This window comes from Liolophura sinensis, chromosome 11, assembly GCF_032854445.1.
Source record: "Liolophura sinensis isolate JHLJ2023 chromosome 11, CUHK_Ljap_v2, whole genome shotgun sequence".
In the NCBI taxonomy this organism is placed as follows: Eukaryota; Metazoa; Mollusca; class Polyplacophora; order Chitonida; family Chitonidae; genus Liolophura; species Liolophura sinensis.
The window spans coordinates 2,810,242-2,828,089 of NC_088305.1; the positions used below are offsets into that span (position 1 = coordinate 2,810,242).

General features: G+C 41.1%; 2 protein-coding genes across 2 annotated transcripts in view; one reads left to right on the top strand and one right to left on the bottom strand.

Moving 5' to 3' along the window:
- Positions 1–17,848, bottom strand: part of LOC135477761 (zinc finger CCCH domain-containing protein 13-like) — a 102,712-nt gene that overhangs the window by 49,107 nt on the left and 35,757 nt on the right. The gene's annotated exons all lie outside the window — the stretch shown is intronic.
- The window catches only part of LOC135477763 (calcitonin gene-related peptide type 1 receptor-like), an 84,207-nt gene continuing 83,363 nt past the window's right edge, over positions 17,005–17,848 (top strand). The window contains exon 1 of the mRNA XM_064757965.1: positions 17,005–17,335. The gene's annotated coding sequence lies outside the window, so the exon portion shown is untranslated. The remainder of the gene's footprint in view (positions 17,336–17,848) is intronic.

Below are 17,848 nucleotides of genomic sequence, written 5' to 3' on the forward strand. Positions count from 1 at the left end.
CTATTCAAGAAATGAAGAGCAACCGATGAAATACGGCCTCTTATCAATTTACCTGTCAGGATTGTTTTCTAACTATTCATGTAAATGCCTCTGAAAGAAGCTATTCATGTAAATGCATAAATAGTAGCAAATTACACGCCCCATATTACCGTTGCTTACAGTGATGTTACTTGTTACACACTAGACGCAACTGGTCTAGAATATCTCAAAATGCTGTGCTGTTATCGTATTTAACATACCACATTGGAACAATGCAAAGAGATTCGCTGCCAGAGTGCTCAAAAATTGCCACACGTGGTTCTCAAACGAGGTAATGGGCAAGTTCGAATCCAGCACTCTGTTTAGACTGCAATTTTACCTTTATAGCTTTGGCAATGACGGAAAGAATGTTTATTTTCCCACTTGTCATATTTCTGACACCGATGCACCTGGCCATCTTTCACACCCATGACAATGCGGGGTTTCCTACATCAGTTTTAGGCCATATTCGTTGTGCTGAATTAGATCGTTCCGTTGTGCAGCTGCAATCAAGGCGCAACAGAGATACATATTTGGATTATCGACAACTTATAAACTAGCATGGTATAAAAGTTGGACACTGATTTCATTTATTTAGAACATCTCTTGTGTCTTTCCATTTTGAAAAATGACTGGTGTACAAATGTCTGTTTTGACGCCTTAATTACATCCCATCGAATTTCAAAAATGTTCTATTTACAATGTGTGTATGAACAGCATACCCATGAGGTAACAATTTTCAAATCAAGAATTCGTGGAGGAAAAGTAAACGGTTTAAAAGTGAAGCTACCTTCAATAAACATTTTACCAAATGGATAGCCATTTTTTTGCTAGTTCTGAAATTTTCAGCTTGTGTTTATTGGAAATGAACTAAGTGAGTTACAGTTTATCTTCAATAAATGTAAACAATTTCGCAGAAAACCTTGACCAGTCTCAGATTTAAAGTCAAGACACATCGTATGAAGCAACACGACCTTTGTTGTCACCAAATTGGCATTATGCCAAACCGGATGTTCCCTAATGTCGTCGGAACAGACGCTTGTCTGTAGCTGTCACTGCTCGGGACGGAATTGCAGACCACGACATCCTGGACCGCCTTGAAATTAGCTGGTTGTCGGTCCAGTTTGTGTATTGCACCTGTCAGTTTGACTTTACCAGACGATTTAGAAGAACGGATGATGTCTGTTTACTTGATTCTAGTATTTAAGACATAGCTACTTCATCTTGAACGAAACTAAAAGGAATCTTTTAAATGTCACAGACCGATCTGTTTAGTGGTCTATAGCGTAATATTCGGGTAGACGGAGCGCGGTAAATTCTTTATCTCTATAAGAAGGGCTCCAGGTCTCGCGGACGGACGTTTAATTCATTTCCCATTGAATTTCCAATTTACATTCGTTTCTGACCATGGTTCCGTCTTTAATACGGCATCCTAATATAAATCAGCTTTCCGCAGAATACCAAGGGCAATTTGTGTCACGAGCAGGACATTTTCTCGCGGCGATTTCACCCCCGGGTAATCGATTTGTAGGAAACCGAAGACTTACATGGACATTTATTCAATAGGCCTTGTCTTCAAATCAATATGATTTTGACCTGTAACAGACGAAAATCTGTGAAGGGTCGAGAAAATTGTTCTGAACTGGATTGGTTTATTTTGCTCAAAGCTGGCTACAGTTTGTATACTGTAACTGGTTCAGCGGCGGCCTTAAGTCATGGGGTTTGCCTGGTACCTGGTGAGGGACAGTGGTTTAATGCTCGAGTTTCTGCCATTCATAATTCTGACCACCGCCAAATAAGTGAAAAATTACGGCGTTAAAGAACAAAAATATTCACAAATAAATACATTATGGATAAATGTGAACTTATAAAAAACATTAATTAAATAAGTAAATAAATTTGGAAAATATTCAGTTGCTAGACGCGATTTTAATATTGAGTTAGTCGTGTCGTACACCTTCAAGCAAATAATACTGGTCTTCCAATGGAACTCTGCATAAGTACATGTACTTGCTGGAGAACCATCCTGCTGTGCTATGAGTTGCTGTGAGAAGACACTAAAATAATAGACACTGAAAACAAAGCTTAAAAAGTACGTTTTTAACCTAGTTCTGCATAAGCCATTGTCCTAAGTTGTTTCTTTATAGCATTAGCATGCACAATCAGGATAAAACCCTGCAGGAGGCAAACTGGAAGCCTCCGTGGCTGAGGGGGTTAGCAAGACAGCACGGTGTAATCCAGGAGCCTCTTATCAATGGGTTCAAATCCAGCTTATACTGGCTCCCTCTCCGGCCGTACATGAATAGGTCATCCAGCAACCTGCGGATGGTTTTGTGTTTTCTACGTATCGTCGTATTCTTGAGTACGGCCTAAAACAGCAATCAAAATAAATAAGTAAATGTGTGAGATAAACTGACAAGAGCGCAGATTACACTCAGATGGGTGAGACCATGTGCCTACTGGCATGTTGTCTCTGCCCTGGTTTTACTCTCCGTGCTACAGTCTTTGGTATTAAATGGGGTTAAAACTGATCTAACAAAGCCAACGCTTTAGAGTGCATGTACGTGTTATGTGCCTCCTTGTTGGAGGACGGATTTCCACCGCTCTTTTATCCAGTGCTGCTTCACAGAGACGACTTACCGAAGGCAAGTAAGTCGCCTCGTCCGAGCCATTATACTGATACGGGTCAACCAGTCGTTGCACTATCATCTTAGTGCTAAACGCCAAGCGGGGAAGTTACAACTTCCCCTTTTAAGGTCTTAGGTGTGACTCGACCCAGGATTGACCCTGGATCTAGCTAGGTGGAAAGGGGCATTATAAGTATGACGTACGTGTGGTTTTAATATCACCGCTGTGCTACAATAAAAGCGTGTCTCAGATACCCAAACTACTTTTCGTCCTTAAATTCAGAGCGTGCTATTTTGTCAGGTACAAATGTGGCCCTGATCAATGTTTTCATGTAAACATGGTGTCGTGGACTACGTACTGGAGTTCATGCTTAACTTATTACACATGTGAATGTGTGTTTCTCTGACATGATTGAAAACTTCTACATCCAGGTAACTGTTTTCAACTTCCGTTATATAATTGTCTTATACCAAACCAAACCATACCCAACGGAATAGTACCGAACCGAACCATACCCAACCGAACACTACCGAACCAAATCATACCCAACCGAATAGTACCGAACTAAACTATACCCAACCAAACAGTACCAAACCCAACCATACCCAACCGAACCGAACCGAACCGAACCATACCCAACCGAACAGTAACAAACCGAACCGAACCATACCCAACCGAACAGTACCGAACCGAACCATACCCACCCAAACCGAACCGAATCATACCCAACCGAACAGTACCAAACCGAAGCACAACCATACCCAACCGAACAGTACCGAACCAAACCATACCCAACCGAACAGTACCGAACCGAACTATACCCAACCGAACAGTACCAAACCATACCCAACCGAACAGTACCGAGCCGAACTATACCCAACCGAACAGTGCCAAACCATACCCAACCGAACCGAACCGAACCGAACCATACCCAACCAAACAGTACCAAACCCAACCATACCCAACCGAACCGAACCGAACCGAACCATACCCAACCGAACAGTACCGAACCAAACCATACCCAACCGAACAGTACCGAACCAAACCATATCCAACCGAACAGTACCGAACCGAACCATACCCAACCAAACCGAACCGAATCATACCCAACCGAACAGTACCAAACCGAAGCACAACCATACCCAACCGAACAGTACCGAACCAAACCATACCCAACCGAACCGAACCGAACTATACCCAACCGAACAGTACCAAACCATTCCCAACCGAACAGTACCGAGCCGAACTATACCCAACCCAACAGTGCCAAACCATACCCAACCGAACCGAACCGAACCGAACCGAACCATACCCAACCAAACAGTACCAAACCCAACCATATCCAACCGAACCGAACCGAACCGAACCATACCCCACCAAAGAGTACCAAACCGAACCATACCCAACCGAACAGTACCGAACCGAACCATACCCAACCCAACACTACCGAACCGAGCTATACCCAACCCAACACTACCGAACCGAACCATACCCCACCAAACAGTACCGAACCGAACCGAACCATACCCAACCGAACAGTAACAAACCGAACCGAACCATACCCAACCGAACACTACCGAACCGAACCGAATCGAGTCGCTTGATTCACTCGACCATGTGATTTAAATTTAAATTTATCGTCGTATATATTCTTAACATCTTGATAATCAACGTGAAGTGGGTACAGTTTAAAGTGAATATCTGTTTTATTCGAATAAGAATTGCATAAGGGTGTGAACTTCATATCGTAACGATGTATTTATTTATTTAATTGATTGCTGTTTACGCCCTACTCATGAATATTTCACTTTCACGGCAGCCAGCATTATGGTGGGAGGAAACCGGGCAGAGCCCGGAGAATACCCACGGCCATCCGCAGGTTGCTGGAGGGCTTTCCCGCGTACATCCGGAGGCGAAGCCAGCATGAGCTGGACTTGAACTCACACGGACCGCATTGGCGAGAGATTCCTTGGTCATTGCGCCGCGGTAGCGTGCTAACATCTTGGCTAAGGAGGCCCCTCATAGCGAAACGAAACGTTGCCAAATAATGAACGTTGTTGGTGTTTTTATCCGTGAGTAATCAAGTAACCCTTGCACAAACCCTTAAAATAAATAATGTAGTATGTATTTGTTTGGGTTTTTTACGTCGTACGTAACAATTTTTCAGTCATATGACGACAAAGGGTCATTAGATGTGTGTACACATAGTGTGTCTTCTCGTGGCAGGGCTATCGCCACTGAAGTATCATTTCGAAGACACCAGACATGACGCCCAACCCAGTCACATTATGGTGATACTGGGCTAACCTGTATTGTTTCCTTGCTCCAACCTTTCAAAGCTGAGATCCAAGCGAGGCAGCAACAAATACCATTTTTGAAGTCTTCGGTATGACCAGAAATGCGGTTTGGACCAGGTTCAAAATAAATAATGAAATAGCTCACAGTTCCTGTTCACAGTTCACCCTTTCAATTATTAACTTCAATCAACCGCGTCCCCATGAATAAGAAAGAAATATAATCGTTGGAACCCCACAGTCCTTACATTCTGCCTGTTTCTAAAGGCTGAGTGCGTGAGCAATTGTTACTAGGCGGTTAGGGGGCCTCCGTGGCTCAGTTGGTTAGCGCGCTAGCGCAGCGTAGGGACCTAGAAGCCTCTCACCAATGCGGTCGCTGTGAGTTCAAGTCCAGCTCATGCTGGCTTCTTCTTCGGCTGTACTTGGGAAGGTTTGCCAGCAACCTGCGGATGGCCGTGGGTTTCCCCCGGGCGATTCCCAGTTTCCACCCACCATATTTCTGGCCGCCTTCGTATAAGTGAAATATTCTTGAGTAGGGCGTAAAACACCAATCAAATAAATAAATAAAATACTATACGGTTAAGGTATTACACAATACTTCATACACGGGCGCTAGGCACGGAGAAGTTGTTTGGTCAAGAGTTGAGCTCGTCAGTAAGCCGAGAACAAGGCGCTAAACTATCTTCTATGTCGATACGGCTGCTGTGGCCCTGGCGAACCAAGCCAGGGGACCAACCCGTGTGTGTCGCAATAGATGCTAGTGTGATCCCTTAAATTGGCTTAGTTATGAGTCCGTCAAAACAGCGTTCCTTACAGGCCCTTCGAACACATCAACCATAGCCTTGTTAAATGAGACAACATCAACGTGGATATAGGAATACAGTTCAGACGTACAGCATAGTGTGAAAAAACAGAGCAGCGACGACTGTCTTATAACTAGCAAAATGGTCACACGTAACTGGTGAAATACGTACGGTCTCTTGTCAGCTTGCCTCAATAAGGGTTTTATTTATTTATTTATTCATTCAGTCATTTATTTATTTGATTGGTGTTTTACCAGTAAGGGTCTTATTCTAAGTGTTCATGTAAATGCATAAATAGCAGCAAATTACACGCCCCTAGCACCTCTGGGTGTTTGTTGACGTTCGTGGGTTTGAAGTGATTGGGTGGTTGTTGAGGACGATGGGTTGACGCGATTGGGTGGCTTTTGATGTTGATTGACTCAACCTGATGAGGCTTGGCGGGTTGACGCGACAAGACGAGGGTTGACGTTGATGGGTTAACGCGACTAGACGATGGTCGACGTTGGTACAAAACAACCAAGTATTTGATGACGATCGCTTTCACGATAGATACCATGGAAAATATGTGAACGATACAAAACGTTCACACTAAATACTTGTCGCAAGGCTATTTGTACACGTAATGATTTCTTGAATCTAAAAAAAATGATAAACACACCTACGGAAAGTAACATCTTGCTATTTGTAACATGCGACAAGTTCCATAGTATTAGATGAACAATGCCAAGGAAAGATCTCAACTCTGTAGATTTTATCAGACCAATGTAGTGTTTAAAAGCAAAATATAACTATAAATCTTATGCATCCTCTCAGATTAGACAGTATTAACCTGCTAAAGGAGTTGTCAGCATCCATACTTATGTGACGTAAACATGGCTCCTTTATGAACACTAGCAATCAAAGCGCGACGGAGACACTTATATTTTTACTTGACCTGTTAATAATCCACGGACTTTGAAATTTGATTTAGGTATCATGTTTAGAATACCGACTGTGTTGTCAGTATAAATGAAAACTGATGACTGCTTCTCTCTTACATCCTAACAGATGTGTTGTCAGTATAAATGAAAACTGATGACTGCTTCTCTCTTACATCCTAACAGGTTTACTTGATATTCATATATATTATTTCTTACATATATTCATTTGGGAATTGGTCTTTTAAGTTGTTTTGTAAATGGGCCTCTCTTTGGAAAACGGGTCCATACTCGACGGATGGTATATGGGTGCTTGAGTCGTTTTGACTTTCCGATTTCAGGTCGAAAAATCCTGGTCGTTGGAAATTTGACAGCTAGCTCAAATATCAGAGCAGTTTACCTTTAAAAAGTGATGAACACAATGTTGCTTGTGAATATTTTCCAAAAGACCACAAAATTAAAATTACTTTTCATGAAGGTCTGTTTCCTTAATAAAATACATTTTCAGTTTTCCATTTCATATTATCTTTTTGAGAGGATATCAGTTTATTTTAATTCCATATTTATTTAAATTCGAATATCAAAGTTCATGCATATTTAAAGGAAAGCGGTTGACAAATCACCAAATAACCGTCGGCGAAAACTATGCTTCTCTCTAACTAGCCAACTATGATACCTTTTCGAGTTAGAACCTCTACTGATTTAATTTAGAAAAAATATTGGTTAAATTCAGGATGTATATTATTTTTGGCAAAACTTTACGTAAGCTGGTCTGCGTAAGATATGTTAATGACAAAGATTCACTTATTTATTTATTCCATTGGTGTTTTACTCCGTACTCAAGAGTATTTCACTTATACGACGGCGGCCAACATTACGGCGGGAAGAAATCGGACAGAGCCCAAGAGAAACCCTCGATCATCCGCAGGCTGCTGGCAGAGAGGAAATCAGCATGAGTGGGACTTGAACTCCGCATTGACCGCACTGGCGAGAGGCTTCTAGGACATTGTGGGACGTTAATGACTCAGAGATAGAACATCTAGTGTGGTGATTTATAAATGACAGAAAGCTTTTGCAGTGAGGTGGAATGATTCACAGATGGCTCTAGATAAAAAGGTTAAAGGTAAGGTTTTGAAAATTCGACATACAGCTCTTGTTTTTAATACCAGTAAGATTCTACACAAACGTTTAAATAGCTAAACACCTTTCACCATGTGCTAGTCTTCATAAAATACAGTTGTTGGCATTAAATGTCCAAATATGCTGAGAAATATTCGGGTAAATCTTACTGCAAGTGAATTCAAAAGACTACATTACTGCAGATTTAACGAGAGCAGTGTGGAGAGGGTAATAACTGTCAAACTGTCACACGTAATCGGTGAAATACATCAATGCAGATTTAACCACAGCAGTGTGGAGAATGTAATAACTGTCAAACTGTCACACGTAATCGGTGAAATACATCAATGCAGATTTAACTACAGCAGTGTGAAGAGTGTGATAACTGACAAACGGTCACACGTAACCGGTGAAATACATCAATGCAAATTTAACTACAGCAGTGTGAAGAGTGTGATAACTGGCAAACGGTCACACGTAACCGGTGAAATACATCAATGCAGATTTAACTACAGCAGTGTGAAGAGTGTGATAACTGGCAAACGGTCACACGTAACCGGTGAAATACATCAATGCAGATTTAACTACAGCAGTGTGAAGAGTGTGATAACTGGCAAACGGTCACACATAATCGGTGAAATAAATCAATGCAGATTTAACTACAGCAGTGTGAAGAGTGTGATAACTGGCAAACGGTCACACGTAACCGGTGAAATACATCAATGCAGATTTAACTACAGCAGTGTGAAGAGTGTGATAACTGGCAAACGGTCACACATAATCGGTGAAATACATCAATGCAGATTTAACTACAGCAGTGTGAAGAGTGTGATGACTGGCAAACGGTCACACATAATCGGTGAAATACATCAATGCAGATTTAACTACAGCAGTGTGAAGAGTGTGATAACTGGCAAACGGTCACACATAATCGGTGAAATACATCAATGCAGATTTAACTACAGCAGTGTGAAGAGTGTGATAACTGGCAAACGGTCACACGTAACCGGTGAAATACATCAATGCAGATTTAACTACAGCAGTGTGAAGAGTGTGATAACTGGCAAACGGTCACACTTAACCGGTGAAATGCCTCAGTTACAGTTTTATTCTAAATGCTTAAAAGTAGATGTAGTTTAAAAGTAGATAATTTTGTTAAACTCTTGAAGTCTGAATGACCTATCTCACCACGTGAACGGGTTCTACACTCAAAAGCAAAATTTTGAAACCATGGGTTCCCATGAATATTTTCTGACAAAGATAATGGATGAAATACCACATTTATTTCTGATCTTATTTGAAGAGCGTAAAACTTAATGTATTAAAAAAAATGAAAAGTGATAATCGAAATATCTCTAACTTATGAAGCCTGTAGAATTATTGCACTCAACAACGGCTTATCGTACCTCATGGGTAGCGCTGTCTCTAGTTATTTTAATTTAATTGGATTTCTTTTTTCCATTTTATCTCTTATGATTAATTTCAATAAATCAATGCAAAGCCAGTGATAAATAATGTAATAATTCTATCCTTGATAACACTAGTCACTCATCCCATATAAATGTACCGAGCTTAATGTGATAACAGATATGCCTTATGGTCGTATAGCTTTATTTCAAATCCAACAGACTTCCTTGATCTTATCTGTGAAACCGGATGCGGCTCAGTGTTAACGTGCGCAAGTCCCAGCCCGTGCGTCAAACGGCGAGGTTTGAGCCCGATTCTCTCCTGTTGTAGGTGAGAATGTCTCCCAGCAAGCTGCGGGTGGTCGTGGGTTTTCCTTGGGTTTTCTCCGTTTTTTTCTCTCACCAAAATGCTGGCCACCGTCGTATAAGTGAAATATTCCTGAGTACGGCATAAAGCATCAATCAAATAAGTAACTAAATAAATCCCAACCATGGACTGAGAATTGTTAGATTCTCATGCGGCCAGTGTACCAGGTGTTTTTGTGTCAATAAGCGATCGTTGGCGCTCGTGAGGCTATTCAAGCCGTCGCCGAACACCACTCCTCTTCCACCAACATGACGATTAATTCTATACACGAGGAAATGATCGTCATTAGCTTCCCAATATTTTACCAGTAACACCCCCGTTTCCTTTATCCGTTATTTCCTTGGCTTACATATTTGCTTTTTATTTGGAATTTACCACCATACATAGCATTAGTATGGAGCCTCAATGTAAGAGTCTGGCCCCATGAAGCGCTGTCACATAGTTTGTGTGACCTTTTGTTTGGTGACAGTTGATAAAAAATGGGCGGTAGGTTCTACAACTTATGTATCTATCTCCTTGCAAAATGTATTTACAAAGGGAATTTGTAATACAACAGTATAGTGGAAATAAATCATGCGAGAAAATGTTACCAGGAAAGTAGGTAGGAAAAGAAGAGAAAGGAATAACTGGTAGTGTGAAGTAAATTTGCAGCCGAATGAAATAAAACACACTGTAACTTATTGAATCGGTTGCCCTTTTGCCAAAAGAATTATGTATATCCACCATATTATTTAATGTGTGAAAAAACTTTGCTTTCAGTATTACTATAAATCGATTTATAGACACATGTATGTCATGATGCCACATTCGCTTAGTCGGCAGCTACACGCACGTAAACTATCTGAGTTCGTCGAATTTTGATGAATTTTGATCACTTGACAGAAGAAGTAAATGTGTCCAAATCCCAAAGCAGTTTGTTTAAAAGCTTTTACAAGGTTCGATCTGTCCGAGCTAAACAGGCTTTGGATACGTCAAAAACGTCAACAAATTGTAATTATTTGCTGATAAGATTGTCGACGCTTCACAGGTTTAGGCGCACTGGGTTTTCCAAACACGATTAGATTAAAAATCGGGTTGTGTTTCATAAGCTGTCCAGATTGGTTTTTAGGATACTCGTGTGGATTCAGTGTGGTAATGACTTCTGGGCTACGGTAAAAATAATAACAGCGACGAAGTACAAGAATTGCTGTTATTCTTGCTGGGGGGCTAACGTGGCCTTATGATTCTGTACAGCGCTGCAGCCATCTGTGCACTAAGTCGTCCTCGCTATAGAAAGTTCAGGTTATTCCTTCACGCCCTACCATAGTTTATCATACTTCAATTTTATATTCGTGTGTTGCACTAAGGGAATTTGAATCTTTTTGATTCGCAGATCGTAAATTAGGCAACCTTCGTATGTTGGTAGATCTAACTGGATTTATAACCCATATGTCACATACATACGTTTTAAATTATCCTTCCGGAGCGGTAGATCCAGGGTCAATCCCGGATCGAATCACACATAAGACCCTAAAAGAGGAAGTTGTAACTCCCACGCCTGTTGTTCAGCTTGAAGGGAATAGTGTAATGACTGGTTGACCCGTATCTGTATATTGGTTCGGGAGGTGCCGCTTACTTGCCTTCGGTAAGTGGTCGCAGAGAAGCAGCACGAGATAAAAGAGCGGTGGAATTCCGTCCTGCAACAAGGAGGCACATTACATGCACCCTAAGGACTCCTTCGTCGTCATATGACTGAAAAAATTTTAAGTAGAACGTTAAACCCCAAGCACTCACTCACTCACTTAAATTATCCTGGTAGAAATAAGTGTCACGTTTAAAACTAGAACGAATTTACCAGAAAATTTTCTATTTTCCTGTGCGTTACTCTAGGTGTCGTTAAAATACTGAAAATACCAACACAGTTCTTTGACTTTTCCAACGGATTCCAGGTTATATATCTAAGTCTCATCCTTTGCCTTGCTCAGTTATCTCAAACGCCAATCTCGCTTCAAACGAAGAGCACTTGACCACTGGACGCCACGGGTTCGAGTCCAATAAAAGCTGGTTCGGCTAAAGTGTTTATGTATCAGGAGATTTATCAACTAGTTGACGAAGACAGGTGTCTTTCAACGAGGTTGGTCATATTTTCTTCCGCCTTTAACCTGTCCCATAGGATTTAAGTGGAATACAGGAATGCAGTCCATGAAATTATAAAAAAAAAATCACACTTCTCAACGTGAATTTCTTTCAAAATTGTCAAGACTAACTCGAGAACACGATTCTAACTGATAACATGTAAATCTCACTCAACAATACTCTCGTACAGGGCGTAGGTCTCATATCCGCAAAGAAAATCAAAGAAAGAAATGCCCCAGAATAATAATTTATATACTTCTTTAGTCAGATATTAGGTCACCGTTAAGGAATAGCGGTACAACGAAGAATTCTTAATTTCCAAAAGCCTACAAGTTGTCCAGCCATATTCAGATAATCATCTGATATTCGTCCGTCTCAATTTTCAACAACAGTGCAAACAATGAAGAAGATGCATTCTCAGACAAAATCAATATCTATATGCTAACGATAAGAGTAAAATATTGTCAGTCTGCGACTTTACCATTGAATCTTTCCGAGATCAATATATCGGCAGCAATGCTCGGACAAGGATTTGATTGGTTGACCCAGCAGACTGAGCACTGTCATCTTTAGCGGATCAGTGTGTAATAAACCAGTTGTTAGGGGACTTAGTGAAGTGGACACACCTCTTTCGACTGTCAGAGACGGCCGTAAAACTGCTGGCTCCTTCGGGCCATTTTTATCTTTCTGTTATAATTACGGATGACAACAACCCTTGGGGGAAGTCATTGAAATTCTTTGCTACGTTCCGTTTGGTCGTGATGTCCTCAAGGCACGAGATTAGGCATGCGAGGTTAGGCAGAATTGCGTTATGCGACGTAATTACTCTCACAGGAATCGGGATTATGCGGCGCGGTTGTTATAAAAGTGGTACTGGAGATTACCGCCTCTGGGCTAATACTAGTCATCTTGTGTGTACCCAGACACTGACCAGCCTCTCTCCCTGGTACAGTCGCACTTCCCTACCCAGAAAAGATTTTCCCAGATACTAACATGCCATTATTTCTCAATGATCAGATGTGGACTTATATTAACACGCCAATGAATACACATTGCTAAAACAAACCGTCCAGAAAAGCATAGATAGCCCGTATAAACTGTGGCACCAATAACAAGTAGCCACGGGTATATAAGACCAACGAAGTCTGTTAAAAAGAGACTCGTATCAGCTTTAATGAACACTGTTGTACGTGATCCTTTATTATTCTTAGCTTGATTTAAAGATGGAGTTTTCCGATGCTGTTGATTATGTTGGGTACAAAATTAGCAACGATATATTGTTTTCATTATTTATAGAACGGTCAACATGGTCGTACAGTAAAACAAATAGCACTTTGAACTGCCTTCCATACACTTTTTAATTAAAGCGGCAAATGGTTCGCGTGTGTAATTCGGCCTCTCTACATCTCACTTATATGAGCAGGTGAATACTTAAGCGGCCCAATTAAACTAATAAAGCTGCCTTAGCAACGGTTGGGTTCAGTGTGTTAAAGCCAAATGGAAATGTATTTAAATATTTCATATTTCAGAACTATCGTTGGTCAAAGTAGCCAAAACATCAAACAGTCGACTTGGGCGATCGTTCATCAGGTTGGACAACTGAAGCAATATGATTGGCCAAAATTAAAACAAAGTCACGTTCAAGCATCTTTATTGTAAACATATAATGTTCATTTTTGAAACTCACTACAACCCTTTGTATGAAGACGTAGTATTTTCAGAATGCTTTACAATGAATTTTCAAAACTGTAGTGCCAAAAGGAAGTTTCCACACTGTACTTCGTTAAAGGTGTATCGAGAACATCACGCGTTAAGGTAGTTTCAAGATTGTGCAGTACGTTATAACCAGTGAAGTACGGCCTCCTGTCAGTTTGACTCAGGTAGTACCATTGTGCCTTAAATGGTGTGATTAACGGAGTTCCAAACCCCCTGTTGTACCATAAATAAATTTGAGAGCGTTAAGGCAGATTCATGACCGTAAAGAGCGTAAGGCACTTTCAAGATAGTACTGATTTGAGGCTGTTTCAAGACAGTTATGTGTAAAAGCAGTTTCAAGACCGTGCAGCGAGTTAAGGCGAGTTCAAGACCTTACAGCGAGTAAAGGCAAGTTTAAGACCGCACAGGTAGTTTCAAGATAGGAGCATGTTAACTTCTTGTTAAGTTCTGACGGAAAATTTGTTCAGTAATCTTTGTAAAGGTTGTGCTCGGGAGAACTTCGTTATAAAGCGTGTGTATGGATCATGAATGTAGCAACCGCATTACAGTCCCTGGCAGTCAGCAGAGAACAAATATGACGGCTAATACTTAGCTGTATTACAGTCCCTGTCTCAGCAACTATCAGCGTAGAACAAATATGACGGCTAATACTTAGCTGTATTACAGTCCATGTCTCAGCAACTGTCAGCGGAGAACAAATATGACGGCTAATACTTAGCTGTATTACAGTCCATGTCTCAGCAACTGTCAGCGGAGAACAAATATGACGGCTAATACTTAGCTGTATTACAGTCCCTGTCTCAGCAACTGTCAGCGGAGAACAAATATGACGGCTAATACTTAGCTGTATTACAGTCCCTGTCTCAGCAACTGTCAGCGGAGAACAAATATGACGGCTAATACTTAGCTGTATTACAGTCCCTGTCTCAGCCACTGTCAGCGGAGAACAAATATGACGGCAAATACTTAGCTGTATTACAGTCCCTGTCTCAACAACTATCAGCGTAGAACAAATATGACGGCTAATACTTAGCTGTATTACAGTCCCTGTCTCAGCCACTGTCAGCGGAGAACAGTTAATACTTAATGAGCTTATAAATGAATTACCTGTACATAAGGCTCTCCTTATCTGGATAGGATGAAAAGATTGACCGCAGATATTTCCAGCAGAATTTCAGATAATTATAAATAAATTACCTGTTAAACGTACCATGCTTTCATTATGTAGTGACCTTCCCGACGTTGATGAAAATCAGCTGTAATCTTAGATGATCATTTTCCTGCAATATTTCACACAATTCTGAACCTTGCACACGTCCCCAGATTCCTCAGAGACCCAAAGTCTCCAATTCTTCGATGTTCGGATAACCTATTGACTTTTTTGTAATTAATGACACTGTCTTAAACTTTAAGTTTCGCATTTAACACTGAACAGATCACGAGGAGTGACTCCACTTATAAGAGTTACATCTGACCAGTTTTTATTGAGTGTTAATATTTCAGTACTGTTCAGATATATTCCAACTCAATTAAAAGTGTTAAATTTTTTCAATTCTGTTTTAAGTGTTGGTTTTAGATGTTGTTTAACCAACTCTTTTTGGAGTTGGAATGTGAACACTTTGGAGAGTGTTCAAACATTAACACTTTATAAGAGTGGTCAGATAACTCTTGTAAGTGCAGTCACTTCTCGTGACCTTTAAAGTGGCAAATGGAAAACTTCAGTTTTAAGAGTGCACTATTCCCTGTTCAAGGCCGGGATTAAAGCCCAATTTTGCCTGCCTCGGGGTTAGGACTCATTTTACCACTGAGTCACGTGTCGCTCTTCTGGCAATAAACTGATCAATCGACGTAAACAGTAAATCATATTACCATTTTATCAATCCCATTTATTGTAACTGCGTATTTTAGTTTGAACTCATCGTCATAACTTTGTTATTCAGCAGATGTGACCGTATATTCTCAACTCTCATTGCATAAATGTTTCAACGTCATTTTCATTCCCGTTTGAGACGATTGGAAAGGATAAAAAGTTATTTATAAGAGCTATTCATCAAGGCAATAAAAAGTTTTCACGCAACTTCTTCTATTTTTCTGGGTACTTTGACATTTTCTTGGCGCCTGTTGGCAGTTTTTTGGGAATCCATGGCTCTGTTTTCTCATTACATTTACCTCGGCTGTCAGATTACTGCGAAGTCTGCGAGCGATGAACTGGCCGGCATTTCTCGTAGGTTTAGACCAAAAGCTCATTTAGCGCATCTCACGACCGTATCCTCATAAAAACCAGCAAACAGAACTAAATATTTATCCACTTGTTCTAAAAACATCGTCAATAGTGACCCAACGATACCCTAGGAAAGAAATCAATTCTTCTACACACTTAGTTAAAGTCCAAATTTGCCTTCCTTGGATCAAGATCAATAGAAGCTTGTGGTGACAAAAGCTGCCAGCTATTGGTCGCCATTTGTAGTCATGCGCGTCTGCGTGAAGACAGGAGAGATACCTCATACCTCATACCCGCCAGGTGATTGGTTACAACAATACCATTAGCCACGCCACGCCCCGAACAACGCATCGACCTCAGTATTTATCAATTAAACGAGTCATTCTAACCAGCTCCGGAATACTATTCTTCCGGCGTGCAAGGGCGAGGGCACTAGTTTGCAAACCACCTTATTCCCCGTATTGCCAGGATCACACGCTGTCTTCCCGAGGAGAGACAACACAGCGATCGATGACTGCAACACCCTGGAGCGTAAAGGTGTCTCCTTAAAGAAAGTCAAACGGCATTATTTGGTCATTCTTTATTAGCAGCTAACCAGGACGCGTCACAGCGAGGCCACAACAAACGGATTCGATTTATGAGGTGCCCTCAGTTTTAATACAGTCTTTTACGAAGTTGTTATAGTTTTACTGAATTGGAAAAGAGAAAAGACCAACGGCGTTATGAAAAGTATCCCTCGGGTAAAGCCAACAACTGGATCATATGACACTGTAATTGGATTAAAGATGAAATGGCTAAGCTACTGGTGCGATGTAGTATAGCACACAGAGCTACAGACAGCGTTTAATCGTTGACGAACCTGATGGCCGAATATGCATCACAAAGATCAAACCCTCTGATGTCACCTGATATATCGGCTTAAATTCTCCTTTCAGAGATCGTTGTGAAGATTCACAAGTCAAGACTGTTCCGAATATCGTCAGAATCATCTGTCTCAAAGCATCCTTCAAGACTCTCTGTTGATGCTCTTCAATACTTAGCGCTGGATTTCAAAATACGCGCAAATACACGTGGCGTGGCTGAATATGCTTGCTAGTCCGGTGGTTAGAGGGTGGTGAACGGGAGTTACCGATGGAATTTCTGCTGAACTGCTGAATTGTTGATAATCATCTTTTTAAACAAAAGATCAGATTAATCCTTATAAATGTCACTATGGTGTGCGGGCTGTAGAGTATTTTTGTCATCCGTTGGCGTTTAGAATATGGTGCGAACAAATGCCGTTAGAATAGCAGGGACCCAGCAAAGCTAAAACAGGACTACCTTGTATGTGTTCGTTGGTAAATCCTGACGTTTTTTAACATATTTCCATGTACATTGAATGTCTCCTTGGACACTAGAAACTGCCTTAATGCTGATTGCTGTGCTTTAGTGTCAAATGGACTTGCGCGGAACTGCTCTTGAGAACGTCATAGCCTAGCGCTAAGCCGATCGGTCTCCTGTGGTAGTCAGAATCTCTGGACCCACCTGGCCAATGCAGGCTCAGTAGCACAGAGGGATGAGAGATGCCGTAGTCGCCAGTTGCCTGTTCGGTTATGCTCTCCTGTGAGTCTATGCCATACTTGCCGACAGTAACCTGATCAATCAAGATGAACTTTTCGGCGTTTCCCCGTCCGTCCGAAGTAGAGCGCGAAGAGTGTTACCGTAAGCTTCCTAGGAGTCCAGATTTAAAGAGTGAGTACATTTGCACTTACCTTTTTATCCCTAAGCCCATCGTCATGTATCACAGCGAAGGTCCCCTCCCAGCCACCGCAAGTATTTGAACAGGCTTCCGGCTGTTTAAAGTTGGCGACACCCCCTAGAGAATTGTATATCAAATTCCTAAACCCTAAATAGTCCACACTTTTCTAATGTTTTTAAATTGAAAGTCCCCTTGGAAATAAAACTGCATATTTCTACTCAAAATTTGCTCTTCTGATAGCGGTTTTTAGTACAATGTTGCTATTGAAATTAATATTATTCTCAACGATTCAATTTTGAAATGCTTCAATTTGCAAATGACCCAAAGCGAACAGCATTACATTACAGATTCCCATGCATTAACTGTTTCGAAGCTCGTCACTCGAGTTCTGGATTGTCAGTGGAATGTTTAGAGACGTATTTTTGTTAATAAAAAGACCTGCACACAGAAGTTTCAGAAGGCTTTGTCGCTATCACACACCCCTTGCTGCTCGGGTTTTACTCTGT